An 18,535-nucleotide genomic window follows, 5' to 3' on the forward strand; every position below is an offset into this window, starting at 1 on the left:
GGAGCAGCAAAATCCTCTCCTGCATTAGCTCATAAAGCCTCTTTTTAATTAGAATTAGAATTAGATTGACTGGACTGATCTCTGCCAGTTACCATTCCCATTGATTCCCACATCAGGAAGAACATAGTAGCCACAGAAAAGAGTATATCCCATTCCATCTATCTGGAGGAGGAGGGTGTTTGATTGACATTTTGCCAAAGACTTGATTTCTAACAGGGAGAAAAGTTAAGACCATTCCTACAAGGTATGATGAAGTGAAACAAACTGTTGATGAATACCTAAGTACACATATTACATTTCTTGCAGGACTTTCTAAATAGTCACTTGTTCAGATAGTTATCCTCATAAACTGCCTAAAGCAGAAGTTTTCACATGGAGAGACGAGGCTCAAGGTTACTAACTTGCATGATTTTCCACAGGAGTAAAATGAAACACCTCCAATCATCTGGCTCCAAGTGATGTGATGGCACAAGAAGGCTTTGTCAGGAGAGCTCTCCAGTCCCAGGTCAGTGACATAACTCACTGGACTGCCTTTTCTCACTCACTCAGGTCTTGCCATTGAATTCAAGCTTTAGTATTGCAGTTACAAGTACAGTTAATAACTTTAAAATAAATTAATAAAGAACAGGATCTCCTGCGGAGTTCTCATCTCTAATTAAGTGGTGGAAGGGGAAGCATGTAGTGCAGTAAGAAATAATTGAAACAAAGAAGCTTTCTTTTTTATCAAGCTATTCAGCATTCTGGCATCCTTCCAAATACATTTCCTATAATTGGAAACATTAAATTGCCTGATTTAAATCTGCAGCCCCCCTCTCAAGCACACGGTCACAGTGAAGGATATGGCACTGTTCATGAGTCAGGCTGTCTAACAGGAGAATAAGCTGGGGAGGATATGCAGCTGCAGTGTTCTACTGAAGGAGTTAGGTAGGTGAGTTTGTTTTGCAGAGAATAGTTAGTTTCCTGAAAATATTTTTTCAGGAATATCTGCATGTAATGCAAGCAAAATAAAACAGTAAAAGGGCCTGAGAAGAACTAGGAAAAAAATCTGAAAAATTTACCTCAGCCTTTCCATTTCAAAAGTGCAAAACCATGCCATATTTTATATAGAATATGAAAATTATTTTCATTTTTACCCTTTAACCCCAAACTCAAAACAGTGTACAAAATGTGCTATTTAAGTATTTAAAGACATATTTTGGTCCTACATGAGTGATTTCTTTCTGCTTCCTTTTCTGTTCCCTAAGGAAAACTAAATACTTATTGTTTCTGATAAATACAAACTGGTTTTACCTTGTTTTGTTTTGTTTTGTTTGTTCAGTTAGGTCAGACGAACAAACAAGTCAATTAATGTACAGCTCTAAAACATATCGATGAGAAACCCTGTTACTAATCCTTCAGGTGAAGTATTGCTTTTGTGTAAACATGATGCCATTGTATCTAAGATTTTTCTAGTCTGTGTTTGATTCCCATTTTAGTTTAAAACCTTTCCCCCTTGTCCTATCACTATCAGACCATGTCCCCTCCTGTATATAAGCTCCATTCAAGCACTGGAAGGTAGCGATGCGGTCTCTCCAAAGTTTTCTCCAGGCTGAACAAGACCAGCTCCCTCAGCCTATCTCCATAGGAGTGGTGCTGCAGCCGTCTGATATCTTTGTGGCCTCCTCTGGACCCACTCAAACAGCTCCACATCTTTTGAGGGGAGGGCCTGTCTTATAGCTGAACAATCTCTATCCCTTTTTAGAAGAATAAAGAAGGATAATTTCTCATATTTTCCAAATATGCTGCCACTGTGATCACTCATGTCTAATCTAGGCTCTGGGAACACTGTTACTTAATCAGGACCTCCACTTCATACTCTTTGCTTACCTCCTTCCCTCCTTAGTTTCCTCAGAGCTAGATCCTAAATTTGTTTCCACACATCTTGGCACACCTCCCACAACAACCTTCCCCAACCACAAAATCAAACAGCCCCTATCTTTGCCATGGAGAAATAAGATGGTGTGCAAGAACAGCATGGTAGCAAATATGCCAGGTCCTAAAGGCATTCAAGAGCTGATTCAGGAAGGGTGATTCTAGAACAAGAGAATGGCAGAGGAATCTGTTACTCTGAGAAGCATCCAAGGCAGAGAACATCAGCCTCACAGCTCATTCAGGGCTTAGAGCCAAACTTCACTGATGTGCATGGAGCTGCCACAAACTGGACGTGATTGACACAGAGGCCTGAGCCCAGATCCCCATATCAAACAAGCCTGTTAGTTCCTTCGTACCAGATAGTCTTGAACCCAGAAATGACAACAGGCAGTCAAACTTCTGTGCCAGCCAAATGGAGTGGCAGGAGGAGAGCCTGGGTAGGAGCGAGCATGGTTTTTCTCCTATTTTCTTGCAGCACAGTTCTTACCCTGGATGAAGCACCTAAGCAAGCATGAAGCACCCATGCAGAAGCCGGCACCTGCCAGAAAGACCATAGCCTGCACAAACATACCTCAGCCAGCTTGAATCTGCTCATAGTGTTAGTCTGCAGCTCATTGTTTTACACACTGGCACATGAAGAACAGCATATAGCAATATTGTTTAGTGGATGTGGTGTTGATGGGCTGAGAGTAGAACTGGATGATCTTAGAGGTCTTTTCCACCTTAATGATTCTGTGATTCTACGATTCTATGATCCATGTGACTCAGCTCCAACACGAAACTCCTCACCCAACCTCAGAGCTTCCACCTACTTGCCACATGCTGCTGCAGAGCCCAGAAGTCCTTGATGTTTATTCTCCACTGTGATATCTCTGCACATTTCTGTGCTCCAATAACAGAAAAGAAGAAGCACCCCAAGGGTGGCAGGCCATAACAGGAGGCACAAACACTTGCCTCCAAACATAAAATGTTCCCTGTCCTTCAACAGTAACTTATTTTGTATTGCACACCTCACAAATCAGCTCTACTGTGCAGTGAAGTCTGCATTGTATTGCATATAAAAACAAGTTCAAGGGGAATAAATGTGACCACAAGGAGAAAAATCCTGCCTTTTAAACCCTGAAAATACTGCTTGTGTTACACAACACAGTTTTGCCCCTCAGAAGCTTACAGAAACCAGTGGAGGGGTGTGCTTCTCTGAGATTTTTAGCATGCCACCATGGATCAACTGCAATATTTAGAAACAACTGTTATGAGACCATGTACTCTGCAGTTAAAGAAGAAAAGATGCTTTATTTATTGTTCCCTTGCTTTCATCTTCCTACGTTGTGTTAAGAAATGTACAAGCCCACATATGTCAGATGCAGTTTTTCCTACAATGCCCACATTTGTCAGATCCTCTGAATTTCAAAGAGTAACCTCAAAAGGCACCGACAAGAAAAGATGATGTAGTTGAATGGTTAATAGCTAAATGTTTATAATTCCTAGTCCGGGTGGTATGTTTACACATACATACCACTTATGTATGCACGTACCACATTTCAAATCATAAGCTATGCTTTTAGCTGGGGAGGGAAAAAAATAAAGAGAATGATTGAGGAAACGATGTTTAGAATGTTATTTGTTTCTATTCAAAACTTTTTCCAATGGAAACCCATTGGGCTTCAGAAGACTCACAAGGTTTGCTTAAAACAATCTGCTCTTCACCTTGTCACTTCTCTGTGGCACCATGTTCCCGTGTACACTTTTAACATAGCACGTTATTTCTTAAGCTAGTCACAGCTATGTAAAGGAAAAACAGTTTAGAATCTGTATTTAAACTAAAGTTATATCTGAGATATATTCAGTGTTTCGTCTATGACTAACTAAACAAACAATTTTCTCCACTGGTCCATCATTGACATCCCAGAAGTAGCATATGAGCAGCTACAGCTCCTACAGCTGTGGTGACAGGATGGGGCTGTGCTGCGAACAGCCTCAAGTGCCACACCAGCTCTCATCCCCAAACAGGGCTAAGGCAGGGGCCATGAGGGACATCACTGACAGCAGTTTCTTGTGAAGAGGGCAGGTGGACCCAAAATGTATGTTTGATTATAGATTGTGGCCTTTCAGATGATAGCAGGCTAAAGAGTAACTTGTGTTTCTGGCTTAGTTCTACAGTAGGAAATAAAATGGAGCAAAAACTGTCCTCCAGTAAAGATCTTAAACAAAAATTCCTAATGTTTGGAAACAGCAGAATGACTGCTTTTCTAGTTTCCTTATATAAACCTATTTAAGTAAACCATTCCCAGATATTAAATACTAGGAACACTACTGGAATTTTCTGCAGGAAATTATAAAGTAATATGTCTCCTCCTTTAACGGAGGTTGGTGTGGATGGTTAGTTTGGATGCCAGAATACAAGTGAAAGTCAATGCCAGGATTAGTTTTATCTTGTTCAATTAAAACTCATCATTTATCATCTTGTATTTTCCCTTACAAGTCCATGTAGCTAAAAAGATCCCAGACATTAATAAACAGAATTGCTGAAGAAAGTGGTTAACTTTTAAAGCATAAAAATTCAGTCAAGAAAGCATAAGTAATTCTGCAGCTTCCACCAAGGGATACCAATTCTATAATAGGAACTGTGTTGTCATCTGTGCATCAGTGCATCAAAGCTACATCACCATCATGTGATTCAGAAGTTTATTTAAGCCCAGAGACTAAATGCTGCCAACAGGGAACGGAATGCTGCCGAAGGGGAGCAGGAGTTAGCCCTTTTAATAAAAATCTAATCAGGCGCACTACTGGAGTGATCTAATTTATCTGGTTATTTAGATAAGGATCAGCTATTCTGAAATAAAAATACACAATTTCAAGGGTAAGGCAGCTTGATGCTTTTCCTCAGTTATACAGTTATCTTAAGTTGGTTCTGGTGATACCAAATGCAAGTGTCAGTAGCCTTATTATTCAAAATAGCATGTCTGAACACTGTCTTGATTGCTAGCACACGAAGACTACTTAAGGCTGAAAAACAGTCAGTTGGTAGTGCTGTTTGGAGGACTGCCCAATCTCAAAATGCTCCCTTTGTCTATAGTTGCTGCTCTGCATTTACAGTGATGAGAAGATGAGTGAAAACTGATGCACTTCTTAATCTGTGAGTTGCCAGCATCTGGAGGTATGTCTGTTGCACTGTGTGTTTTGGTAGGTGGGAATATCACTACCACACGTGTAACACCTGGGTAAACTATTCAACTAAACAAAAGTACTTTCTTCCTTCTAATTTTACTTAGACTTACTATGCTAAAAATCGTCTTGGATGTGAGGATAAAAATGAAAAGGTTTCCCAGTTTTTCTCTTTTCCTCTCTAAAAGCAACCTCTTCTGGGCTAAGTGCAAGCTGCAGAAGAGAGAAGTCTTTGTGGTGTGCAGAGGGACATGTGCCTGTCCCTGCCTCAGCTGCTGGAATCATGGACAGAGCACATCATTTTCTGTACTTTAAAAAAAGTTTCTGTATTTTGGAAACTTAAGTCTTAAACTCAGATCTACCTAGTTAATTTCTATGAAAAGCTCTAAAGAGTGTTCTTTGCTCCCGCAACAAGCTCTGGTTAAAGTTCCTTAGATACACATCACTCTCATGAGAGAGAGAAAACAAGAAGTCAAGGGATGAAGAAAAGTGTTCTGTTGTAGAATTTCATAAAGATTTTGGTAGGTGTAATTGCAAGTACAATGTGCAGCCGTTGGCAGTCACTGCGTATCTACTGAAGTACTGGTCAAATCAGCATAGAAAGTGGATGCATGGACACCACAGCAGGAACAGTACAAGCTCCACTCATTTGGTATTATGAGGGTTGTTAAAAAGTCTAGTGAGTGCCAGGAGACAGGACAGCACTTATTACAAGTTTTACAAGAAACATAATGCTGATTTTAATGGAGTCAAGAAGACACACTGGAGACAGCAATATTCCTAGTGCAATTGCTCAAGGCCTTTCTAGAGTTGGAGAACATAAAATGCACTTGGAATACAAACAATACAAAAAGGGTTTTTTTTCCACTAAAATAAAAAAGCTGTTCGGTATTCATAAATATATTCACAGCTAGCTGTCAATTGTCCAAACTCATAAATATCAGCAACACAAATAGAATAAGACTAACATCACCCTGCATGGTATGCTTTTACTTGTAATTATCTTTGTGAATGTTTCTTTTTATTGTCTTTTTATTGATATGCATCTTCTAATCAAACCACCAACAAAGGACAGTCATTCTAGAAGCCAAGGCCAACATTCACTTTTAAACTAAAAATCCTAAGATGAAGGTACTTAAATTGCTTGTGAGAGTCGTGTTCAAGCAGTTTTTTTAATGTCTTCAGCTTTTCACAAATGGGCACTTCTGAAAATGATAAAAACTCTTCTTCCAAAGAGTGGCTTTCAGCCTTCCGTGAAAAGAATATTGAAATCTCCAGTATAAAGTACTCTTTATGTAAAAAGGATGCACTTCAGGCTTGATACATTCCTTAAATTTCAGGAAGAAAAGGGAAAAAAAAGCAAAAATACATAAAAACAGCAAAACAGAGAAAGTTTTCACCTTGAAAAGCAACTACTCGAGCTTTATGATTTGACTTGTGAAGAACGAGGCATTCAGAAATAGTTCTCTCCATCTCTCAGTAGAAAGACTCTTTTAAGTGGACCAGAAACATTCAGTTCTTCCAACTTGCAGCTAATTGAGTTATCTAGTGCTAAACCACAAAATGAAATAAATATATTACCTCCAGCCTGAAAACAGCCCCAGGGAATGCAACAGAGAGAAGAACCATTTTCAGTGCACCAAACTTAGCAACATATGGTTTATATTCCCTTCATTCTTAATGATTCCAGTTTAGTCTTTCATTAACAGAAACCATCTTTGTCTATAACATTCAGTTTCTGAAGAATAAGCAATTTATTTAATATATATATATATTTCTCAGGAGAGAAAATCTAATTTCAAAATTTAATTATAAAGCAAGTGTACTTGATGCAAAGTAGCACAGTAATTTAAACATGGCATACCAACACATAAGCAGAACAGATACTGACTATTCTATGTTAGCTGCCTGTTGTGAGGCTTTTGGGACCCAATCCAAGAGAGCAGTACAGTGCGTGTTGAGTGGGACTTCAACATCACTTTTTCCAGTCTAACTTTGATGCTTCTCCTTTCCATTCCTCTGTCACTTCCTGATGCCTCCATCTGTTTATGTGGGAAGAGCACTTATCAAGAAAATTTCCTTGCTATCCTTGATCCTTCGCACCCATTGACTTGTATTTGATGCTTCATCTTGGGATTCTTGGTTTAGCAATTGGGGCAGAAAGAAGCCCAGTATCTCCTTCTGAATCTGGTAGAGATTAGTCATACCAGTGAGTTCTCTGCTGCCATCATGCAGATGGAACAAGCGTATGATCACTGTGAAATGCAAGGAAGAATTGTTAATTGATGTCCTGAGTCACATAGGTGCTCAGATAAATCTCGTCCTACATATTCAAATACCTACAAGAACAGTGGGGTTTCCCAAGCTGAAATCCATATAGCAGCACAGGGAAGTAGCTAGTCTTACACTATGATGCCAAGTTAATGGGTGACACTGCAGTTGCACTTCAAGAGATTTAAGATTAATTTCTGAAGGGCTGGTTATGTGGTAAAGAAGAAAACAGCAAAGAAAAAAAACTGGGAAATGTGGCATAACCTTATCTGTGCTGCTACCTGTTTCTTTACTACATAGAGAATTCAAAGGCAGCAATCATTCCCTAAATAGCTTTAAAAAGTTATTGCCTTCAAATATAAGAAGGCACGGTATCTCCTATTCCCCAGAAAGCAGTCAGTCATGCTTACCACCACCTGCCATGGAAACCCTGCAGCACTGCCCAGCCTGTGTTCCCAGGCTTCAGTCACCAGGCAGGCAGCTCCAGGCCACGCTGCAGAACGTGATGGGTTACAGTCTGGCTTGAGGCTACACCATGGGCACTGCTGCTTCTTGGAGTTATTTCTGAGGTTGCTAGGAGGTAATGTTTGAAGGGTCTGTGTGAGAGAATCTTTCACTGCTGAAGTAATTTTTTCCAGGCACTGCTTGGAAGGAGCAGCTCCTGAGCCTTCAAAATGTTTTGGCTGCAGTGGAGAATGGAGGGAAATAATCAAGGAGGACAATGGGGGGACAGCTGTTTGTAAGAGAGGAGCCCCTAAAAATTAAGTATTGTAAAATTAATGCTAAAATTCTCTTAGACAACTGGAAGGATTTTAGCAGTTTTCTGGACCAGCTTTGCAGATACAGTCAAAAATGATATCTTTTTGCTTTGTTAGGATGCACTATGAAGGGACAGCACACCAGCCCAGGGTCAGGGCTTTGACCCTATGCCTAGGGCTTCAACCTCACACCCAAGGAGTCTCACATGCCTTGAGCAGCTTCCAAAAGGAAAACAGAGCCTGAACTTAGAACCTAGAATCATAGAATTACCAAGGTTGGAAAAGACCTCCAAGATCATCTAGTCTAACCATCCACCTACTGCCAAAGTAGCAATGCTGACACCAGACTGGGGAAAATGCGGACCTTTGGGGGTGCAAGTGGGAAACCAGGCAGTAAGTCTGGGTTTAAGCTCATAGGCAGTGAAGGTACCTAATTCAATTCACAGCAGCCTGTAAGCCAGGCTTATACACAAGGAAATTTGATGAAAAAGGGCTTTATGCTTTGGAACGTGATTAAGTCTAGACTTTTTTTAGTGTCTAGGTGTCCAACAGCTTTAATGGGGGCAAAGCCTTTTTCAGAAATGCAGAGACCAGCTGACCCTCTGAACTTTTTGGGAACAAGCTGACAAAAGGTATCTGCACTAAACTAAATGAAACCTCAGCTGAGAAAACAGAAGTCAGAGATAATACTAATGATTTCCAGGTCTGGCATGGAATATGGTTCACTTCTTTCTGCATCATCACAAACAACTCCATTCATGGGCCCTGGCTTTAACCTTCCCAAAATGGTCTATGCACAAAAAATGGTGAGTTAGGGGTTTCTTAGAACACTTCAGGCAGTAACATGGAAATAAGATAGTCATAGCTATAGCCACTTCATTTGAGTCTCGTAGTACAGAAGCACTTTTTTTCCACTGAAGCTTCCAGATAGGACCTTTGGGATGGGAAAACCTGCTTGAAAGTCAGTTTACACCCCATGTTGTAAATTGGTTACCTTGAGAGTTTTCACTGGGAGGGTGATACCTCTGGTGGCACTAGGCTAAAGCTTTGTGGCATGGCAGGTTGTAACAAAACCATCCTCAGGACAGTGAACCCATTTGCATTTGACTTTGACACAAATCTCTGACCTGGTCCCTGTCACACTGCAGAGCAGCTCAGCAGTGCCCACTTTTTACTCTGACACAACCACCACAATACCATGTGGCCTGGGGCAGCTCTGGGAGCTGAGGCTCTGGTAGGACAACATAAAGATGACAGCTGTAAATCACACATGCTGCTCAGAACTGAAGTCCTGCTAGTACCTGATAAGCCATGCAGGAGTAAGAGAGTGCATGCTATCAACCCTATCAGCCCTGATCAAAGCATGACTCAATGCCCTGATGGTGCCATACTGTTCTTGAGGCTGCTGTATGGCCAAACTTTGAGGGAGAGGAAGAGCTAGAGCCTTTCACACTAGAGCTCTAAGGCATCAAGGAGGAGGAAGATGGGAAGAAGCCTGCCCTAGCTGCACAGCCAGTGGTGGGGAGGAGCTGCAGGCCAGCCCTGGAGAAGCCTGAGGGTGTTCCTCACTTCCTGCAGCCCTGCTATACACCTTGCTATGCATCTTGCATGAAAGGCATATGTGCTAGCTGCCTCCAAGGGATGAAGGCCCCTCAGGTTGCCTCTGCCTGTGCTCAGCATCTGCTGTGTGCCCTGCAGTTCTGCCTCTGTGGTGGGTCTGGTGAGAGACCAAGCCTGGCATGAGCCCACCTGTCTCACCCACACACGGGAGCATGGTCCACAAACTTGCCTTGTCTCTCTGCGATGTCAAAGAACTAACCCAGCCCCTGGCCTGGCTTTGGCTCTGGGCAACAGGCAGCCCTCATGTGATAGCAAGGCACACTGATGGCCAGCACAAGCCACAAGCCATTCCTTACAGGCCACCAAGCCCAGTGCCATCAGTGGGTGTACTTAGAGCAGTAGAATCTAGGATGGCCATGGGCTGGGTCAGCTGGTCAGCTGGATTTTTCTCACACTGAAGCACCATGGGGCATGCAGAAAGGAGCTAGAGCTGAAAGGGAGGTGAGCTCTGCAGGCTTGTGCTGGCTTGGGCACTATCCACAGAAGTGGCAGAGACTGTGGTCTCCCAGCCTTAAAGAACTGAGCTGTGCTTGATTAAAAAGCATCCTATTGCCAGTGACTGTCATGAATCAGGGACACGCTTCCTGTCTGATCAATTAATTACTGCCACTGTTACTACTATGGCTAATAAATTACTTGAAAGTCAAAATGCAATTCCATTTTTATAGCAGTACCCCTTCACATACATAAAAGAACAGCAAAAATCCAGAATTCCAGGTAGTTTGGATGGCCTCAGACACTACACAAAACAGATCCAAAAATCCCCTGCCAGAAATCTTATGCTTACTCTGCAATTGGAAAATCAATGCATTGCATAGTTCATCTCTGGAGTACAGAGAGCACAAAATTTAGCAGTGAAAAACTATTACCTTTATGAAAAGGTCATCACAAATTTCCTGATTTTGTCGTTGTTGTTATTGTTTTGATTTTTTGTTTTATTGTGTTGTTGTTTCTTTTCCTTTGAGCCAAAATACCAAAATAGTCTTTTCTCTTAATGGCAACAGGCAGTGACATTTTCTGTATATGTTTGATTTTGTGACAGCTGAATGACATTGTGGGCTTAGTAGGTAGAACAAGTTATAAATTCCTTCTCTGTGCTATGCATGAGACCATCATCCCACAGTCTTTCAGAGCTTGAAAGACTGAAAGAACTGTGCTGAAGATGAGCACAACAGAAAAAAAAAAAAAGTTAAAATGGGAAAGAAAAAAAAAAAAAAAAAAAAAAAAAGCCATTTTCAGAGCGAACTAAAAAGAAAACCCCCAGGGAGGAGAGAGAGGGCAGAACAGTCAGCTAAAAGAGCTGGGTTGGCATCACCTATTTCACAGCTCCCCAATTGTCTTGAGAACAAGTGGTGAAACAGGGGATCTTGAGAAAAGCCTAAACTGAAATTCTGACCTTCACTGACACTTCTGTAAAGACTGGGGTTGTCTAAACCTGGGGAATTTAACACAGTTCAATCTCAAGCCACGAGTGATAGCTCTTTAATACACTGCTGAGCACCTGCAATCTGTTTTCCATGAATGCATCACAAGCTTGATGTCTGTTGGACAAGATGCTGCAGCTCCTGGAAGAGCTTTAAAATCCCGTGCAAAGAGAGGCAGAGCATCAGCAGAGGGCCGGTAAGGAGGCATGAGCAGCCCGGCCCTGCCACCTCCTGGTACAAAGCGCAATAACAACCTCCTGCTGCTGACTGAGTACGGAAACTGCCAGCATTCTGTGCTTTCATTGCCAGTTGTTTGTGTTGCGGCCATTCCTGGCAGCCACAGACACAGCCCAAGGTGCTGGCCGAGCTTGGTGCCCCAGTGACTGCACTGGGCCCTGTGTCTCAAGAGTAATTGTATCAACCTAAGTTTGCCATACTGCGCTCCTGGGGAGGGTTCAGACCATAGAAATGGTCTTGCATCATGGCTGGAAAAGAGGGTATCAATGCCATCATAACTATAGTGATGGCTAAAACTATTTATGGCTGTCTAAAGCAAAGTGCCTGGCAGCTGTCAATCAACCACTGAAAAATATTCAAGAAGAGCAAAAACCGCTCGCCAGCTGCCAAACCTTTTGGTGAGGTGCAGTTCAAAGCAAATATCTGCAGCATTCTGCTAGCACAGAAGGAGGCTTCATCATTCATTCATCATTTGCAGTTTTATGTACTAGTTCTTCAAACTTATCAATCAACCAGTACGGCATAGATGTATGATGCCTCTTTCAGACAGCCCTGGCTGCATGTATTTCACAGTGAATGCACACATTTGAGCTTCATCTCTTCCATGAATATAAGAGTGTTCAGAAGGCTCTAGTAGAACTGTGACAACATTCAGTACTTGTCTTGATTAAATTTTTTTTAAATTAATTAATATCAAAACTCCTGTTTGATTTTGCTAGTGTCAAGATTTCACACTCCTTAGGATCAGAGCTTTTTATCTGTTAAATATCATAGCATGAATTGTGATGTGCTACTGTGATTGTGAAAAGATTCGCAAAATTGATGACTTGAAGAAATTCACTGAATGATTCTGGATCAAAATATGCTGGAAGAATTGCAAATCCATTTGTTATCTCACCATGAGATGAAATAAAGCAATAACTTCATGACTCTTTCAGCTCTCAATCAGTCCACCCTAGCCACCTATGTGCCTGTGTTGAAAATGCTCATAAATCTACTGCTGTTAAGCAAAATCCCATTTCAACCAGGACTTTAGAGATCTCCTTACCAGGAGCTGCACTGTAAAAGGGAAATGGATCCATCGCTCTCATGTTAGCAGATGTGGCTGGCAAGCCTAATGACAAGGTGTGCCAGCACCACTCCTGAGCTGCTGAGAAGATTTCAGTAGTTTTTCATGGGAAAAGTCCAGCTCCACATCCATCAAGTCAGCTATGAGAGCAAGACCCTCAGTCAGTCTCTTTTCCTCCCCATGGACAGCCCACAGAGTGGCTCTCCTTGACTTTGTGGTGCCTGCACTTGTGAGCCAGTGCAGCTCACCACCTTCTTCAGGGCCTCAGAGATCCCATTGCAGCACTCTGCCTTGAGAAGAAGACACATTCCCCCACAGCAGACACAGCAGATCCCACTCCATCTGAAAACCCAGCCACCATCATGAGGTACCATCACAGCACTCCTCACTGGAAAAGAAAATGTCCTTTCCCTGTTCCCATTACCCAGCCTAACTCCTCTGGGTTGCTAATAACTTGAGAGACCTTCAAATATTTCTTGTCAAGTCTCCTAAAGCAGGCAATGAATGTTGGGAAACAGGTCTACTTACAAGCTCATTATATATCCATCTTCCAAATTCATACACCACTAAAGATCTAGTCCACTGTATTCCTGCACATGTACCCTATGCCCATGAAGAATAACAACTGAAATTCTCGCTACTCCTTACCCAGGATTCATGTGACCTTTTGAGGGAAAAAAGGTACCATTCACTCTTTTCCCCCACAATTGCTCCAGGAGGTTGAAAAGGAACCCTGGCCTCATAATCTGAGAGGAAAATGCTTCCTGCTCACAACAGCTGCTATGCTACTGTACCCTGTGGTACAGGTGCACTGCACTGCTAAGACTGCAAACAAATGGAAGAAATCAGACTCCTTTGTACAAATCACACACGACTCCACCAAGTGCCAGGCAAGGATGGTGCAAGTTTCCCAGAAGGTTCACCAAGATCCCAGGGCAATACAGAAACTGCTTTTTCTCCACAAACCAATTTTAATTTGCCTCAGCTGTAAAGGTCCAAACCCTAAAATATTTACAGCTGTTAAAGTCACCAGAACTCTCTAACTGAACTGCCATCATATTGCAGTGGGAGCACTCCAATGAGAAAAAGCCCACTACAAGACTGAGTTCCAAAAAGCAGAAATTTGGAATGTCAATTGCTTTCATTCACAACGTTAAAATGCTATAGGAGCTTTTTAAAAAATCAGGCTAAGGAGAGCAAGCATCTGCCCAGTTTTCTGTATGTATGTGTTTGTACCTTACACTGAAGGGTAGTGCCATGCCAGAACTTCATTTGGTAATTAACTGCCCTCACGTTAAGGTCTTTGCAGGAAGAAGTGACTTTTTGTACTCCTTGAAGGAAGGTGATAGAAGGTGTCTGGGCTATGAAAACAGCAAAAGTACATGTCACTTGTAGTAACATCATTTGTAATGGTAAAAAGATGTTACTACCATAATTCATATGTCTGAAACTAGAGCTCAAAGAATTTTGGAAATGTAGGTAATTATTAGCAAAAACAGACTTTAAATGTCAAGAAAAAAATATCAAAATACATAGCAGATGTGTATCAGGGATACTCTCTACTAACTTGCTGATTTGTAGTGCTTCCATGAATGGTTTTTGGTATTTTGTGTGACTTTAATGTTTATACTTTTACTTCAGTTGCTGATGTGTGAAGATTATGTTATAATTTTATTTTATTTTCCTTTTGAAAAAAAATAAAATCAAAACTTCTGGAAATGTAACCATATTCAAAATATAAGGTCCTAGGTGGTATGTTTGGAAAGTGTTTCAAAACTCCTTTGTGCACCAAAAAATTATAGAATACAGTGGTTAGTGCTGACACAAAAGCAAGTGGATCACCTAACTGTGCAAAAACAGGAATCTCCAGTGTACTACAGAGTTCTAAACACATCTGAAGGAAATAGAACTTAAAATGGATAATCAAAATCATTTCACCCAAAGTAATATACCATGACCAGGCTATTTTTTAGTGACATTAAACAAAATGCAAGGAAATACTGATCCATCTAATGGAAGATCAGAAGTGATATAAAAGCATGTGGTACAAAAGCCCAATAGTTTTCTCTTCCATTATTGTGAACTGAGTTTTCAAAACCATTATTTTGGTTTTTATTTCAAAACAACTTTGTTAGACCATTTATCTAAACTGCTTTTTTGATTGATATGGATAAAAATAATCTTGAATATTCCACAAAAGAATTTGTTGCATTCATTTTTTTTTTCAAGTAATCTGAATGTGGTTTGTTTGTTTTCCTGATTTGGGTTTATTTTTAGCACAACCAATAAATGACAGATCATTTTTTGTACTGTTTTATTGCAGGCTTAGCACCACAAGGTTTCTAAGCTCTCCTCTTCCAGACACAGCAGATGGATGATGTAAAATGGCAAGATGTTTTCAGTAGCACTTTGGCTAATGACGAAGGCCACTCTACAGCTATTATTACCACCTTGCCCTTTCCAGTATTTCACTAAAAGCTACTTAGCTGTTTCAAAGAATGCATATTGCCCCTACAGTAGTTAAGGGAGACACACGCACAGAGCCCTAACAAAACTTAGCAGCTTAGAAGCTATTGACTAATACCAAGTATATAACATCTGAAGCATGTGCTGAGGTCATGAGGGCTTTTACAAGAGCTGTCTGTGCAATCTCACAGATGGACCTTTATATCAGTACAGAGGCTGTGATCAGACAAAGTGGCCAATTTGCCTTGGGGCAAGAGTTTAAAATGTGCCTTGATCTGTTTAAAACACTCTCTGTGCTCCAACATCAGTAGAGGCAGTGACAAGTGATAATAAAGGTCTCAGTAATCCTCAGTGGAATCAAATACAAATTCCCCTTGTTGCTGCTCTTCCCAACTTCAAACAGTCGGTTGCTTGAAGAGAGCCCTGGAAAGAGGTGGGATCCAGGGCCAGCAAAGGTCACAGCTGAACCTCTGTTTCACTACAAGAAAATAAAGGCCTCCTTATAAGTAGTGAGCATCTGCATTATATGCTTGGCTCAGGTCTGGTGAAGGACTCTGGCATAAATAGGTCTTTGAACCAAAACCGCTTCCTGGTGCAGCAGAGTGTAATAGTACCTGATACTTAATCTTGCAATGGTTCCTTGGTTTACATGCCCGTTAACTGCAGGGTATTTCTCCAGCTATCAGATTTCTGCTTGTGCTTTGGTCAAGCTCTAATGCACAAAGCTTCTGTGTCTGGGCTGTGGCAAACTCCCTTATTTTATGACAGAATGTCAGACTTGGCCACCTTTCCTAAATGTTCAGACAGTTAGTTTAATACCCTGAAGGGTCAATTAAATATATATGCACAGTATTATTAGTTTAATCCAAAACATAAGATAGGGAACCATTAGGATACAAATGCCTGAAAGTGCAGAACCCTAACCGTTGGAATAAAAGGTTGCTGGATGTTTTCCAGAAGACTTTTAAAGGAAAGAAAAACTAGTCTGATATCCTGCTAGCATGAAATGGTCTTGTATGTTTTGAACAGTTTTTATGCTGTTTATCACATTTTTCCTTCTGCTTGGAGAAAATGTTGCAGTGAAAACAAAGATGTTGGCAAGCACTCCAAGGATTGGCTCAGAGTAGCTACTTCAGCAAGAGTGAGCTATCAACTGCAAATACAATCTTCCTTTGCCTCTTGTCAGTCTGAAGAACCAGCTCTACCCAAATCTACATTAGAGCAGAGAATGCCTGTACTTGAGCTCTGACATAAGCACCAACTTCCTCACTATCTTTCCTCTCCTTTTTTTCTTCCTTAGGACTTGCAGAAGGTTTCAAACAAATAAGTGTGTACCATTCCAAATCACTTGGAAATAGTAGTGGTAACTTCTGCTCAGCTGCTATGCTAATTTGTGGGAACTGTATAATGGCTGATTATCACAGCTGCCACTTTCTCTGCTGACTCTATCATGGAAAAAAAAAAACAAAAACAAAGTTCTACACCATGTCTGGAGTGTCATCCAGAGAGTGGAGTAAAACCATCATCATTTAACAGAGGTAAATGAAATCATGTCACCAGGAATATATACTGGTCTACACTTAGGAGGCTCAGCTATGCCATCAGCTGGATTGGAACCAGCAACCTCATGGAGAAAAGTTATCCAGCCATTTGTCTTTCATGTCAGCCACTAAGGTCTTGACAACTTGTTATGCACAGTTCTCAATGTAGTGAAGTTTTTCTTAGTTAGAAATAGCCCGGTTTTCTGACTAACAAGTTGGATAACTGACAAGGAAGACGAGTCAAGACGTGATAATTTGAAGACAGTTATCTACTTACCACACTTAGAAAATAATCATTCTTCCCTTCTAATGACTTCTTCATACTTACATTCAGCTGTGTACTCAGTAGCTCTTCCCAGTCTATAATATACATTAAAGGGAGAGAAAAACAGCTGAAAAAACAATGAACTGGCCCTTTCTGGTAGGGACAGACAGTTGAGATTTGTTTGGACGTGACAAAAAATAACATCTGTGCTCTGCCTTGTGATCCCAAAAGGATTCCGTATGATCAAGGAAAGTGATCCTGACTTACAACAGTCTAAGGAAATTTAATCCTGCTGGTATTGGGCACTTCTATGAAGCATGGCCTTTTGCTCCTTTTATTCTTTCCGTCATGATTCCCTTCACCCTTCCCCATTGCTACCATCTACAGTTCCAGTCACTGAGAATGTTTCAATGTTGAATCAAAGCGTGGCTGGAGTGTGGATGTTTGTGAGCCTGAGCACTGAGTTCTTAACAATAAAAATAACCTTTGCTCCTGATAGTCTTCTTCAAAGCTGTTATCTTCAGAGTGTTGATTCAGAGCAGCCATTTGTTTCCAACAAAAGGCCTCCACAGGTATGATTTCTTTCATTAGATTCTCTGAACTCTGATAAAATCTTGCCTGTTGAACCAGTTCAGTCCCTGAGAGTCCCAAAAGAGAGGCTGGAAATGTCTTCAAATGGGCCAACTGGAACATCTGTTTTCCATCATGTCAGCATTTCCTCCCAACAATGGGCATAACCCTATTGCAGAGTTGCTTACTGTCTTCATTTCATTTGTGGTGCAGTACACATATGACATAAGATCAGTGGCTTAGTGTACAATAAAACAGCTGCAGCCTTCATTCAACATGTGCATATTCTCTGAACTTCCATGTCATTTGCATGTCTGACTGTTCTCAGCACTGAGCATTAAGTTAAAGAACTAGTATCTTCTCAGCATTATCTACACCTGAAGGCATTCCTAAATTAAAGACTAGTCATGTAATTTGGATATGTAGGAGGCAAATTTCTTCTTCCTTTGCATCTTTCTAGCATCTTCTGCTGTTCTCCTGCAAGATATGTCAGGGAAAAACTTAACTAGGCAAAAATGCAACTTTAATCCAGCATGTTCTTTGAGCAAGGATAATCACATACTGTATCAGCCTTCTGTTTGTGGTCTCAGCCCAAATTCCTGCCCACACTTCACTTGAGCAGCAACATTTTCCTAGGAACTAACAAAGAGATGAAGCTAAATCTTGGTAGGAAGGAGTAACTTTCATTCTGAGCGAAAAAGGGAAACTAGTGAACACAGGATGATTTAAACTCCCTTTTCCTGTAGGAATCTTTATAAATTTGCCCCAGTGTATACAAGCACTTATGCCACATGATGTGTGCACATAAGGCAAATGACCTGAAGAAACCTGGATAATTTTGATGAGTGATGGCAACTTGAAGCCATGACTCTGATTAGTGCAGATTACCACTCTGAGCTTTATAGGTTTTGAGTGGTGAGCTCAGCCAAGCAGTTACTGTTCTGAAGTCTGCAGAGTAGCCAGTTAACTGACGTTATAAATTTGGCATTAAAATAACTTCAGTATGTTTGCCTAAATGAGTCAGATGATAGAGCTGTTCATTACCAGAAGCACAGCACTTAAGCTTCACGGGTTTACTTTGTTTCAGTATATGACTGTATTATAGAAGTACATGAATACATGGATCAATGTGTCACGTGGTATTAAATCAACAATTTGCTATGAGGTTTCTAGCTACACTTTTTTAATTTTTATTTTTATACTGAGTCTTCCATATTTCCCTACCTCTGCCAAAGCCT

This window comes from Phasianus colchicus, chromosome 2, assembly GCF_987193195.1.
Source record: "Phasianus colchicus chromosome 2, bPhaCol1.hap1.1, whole genome shotgun sequence".
Classification (NCBI taxonomy): Eukaryota; Metazoa; Chordata; class Aves; order Galliformes; family Phasianidae; genus Phasianus; species Phasianus colchicus.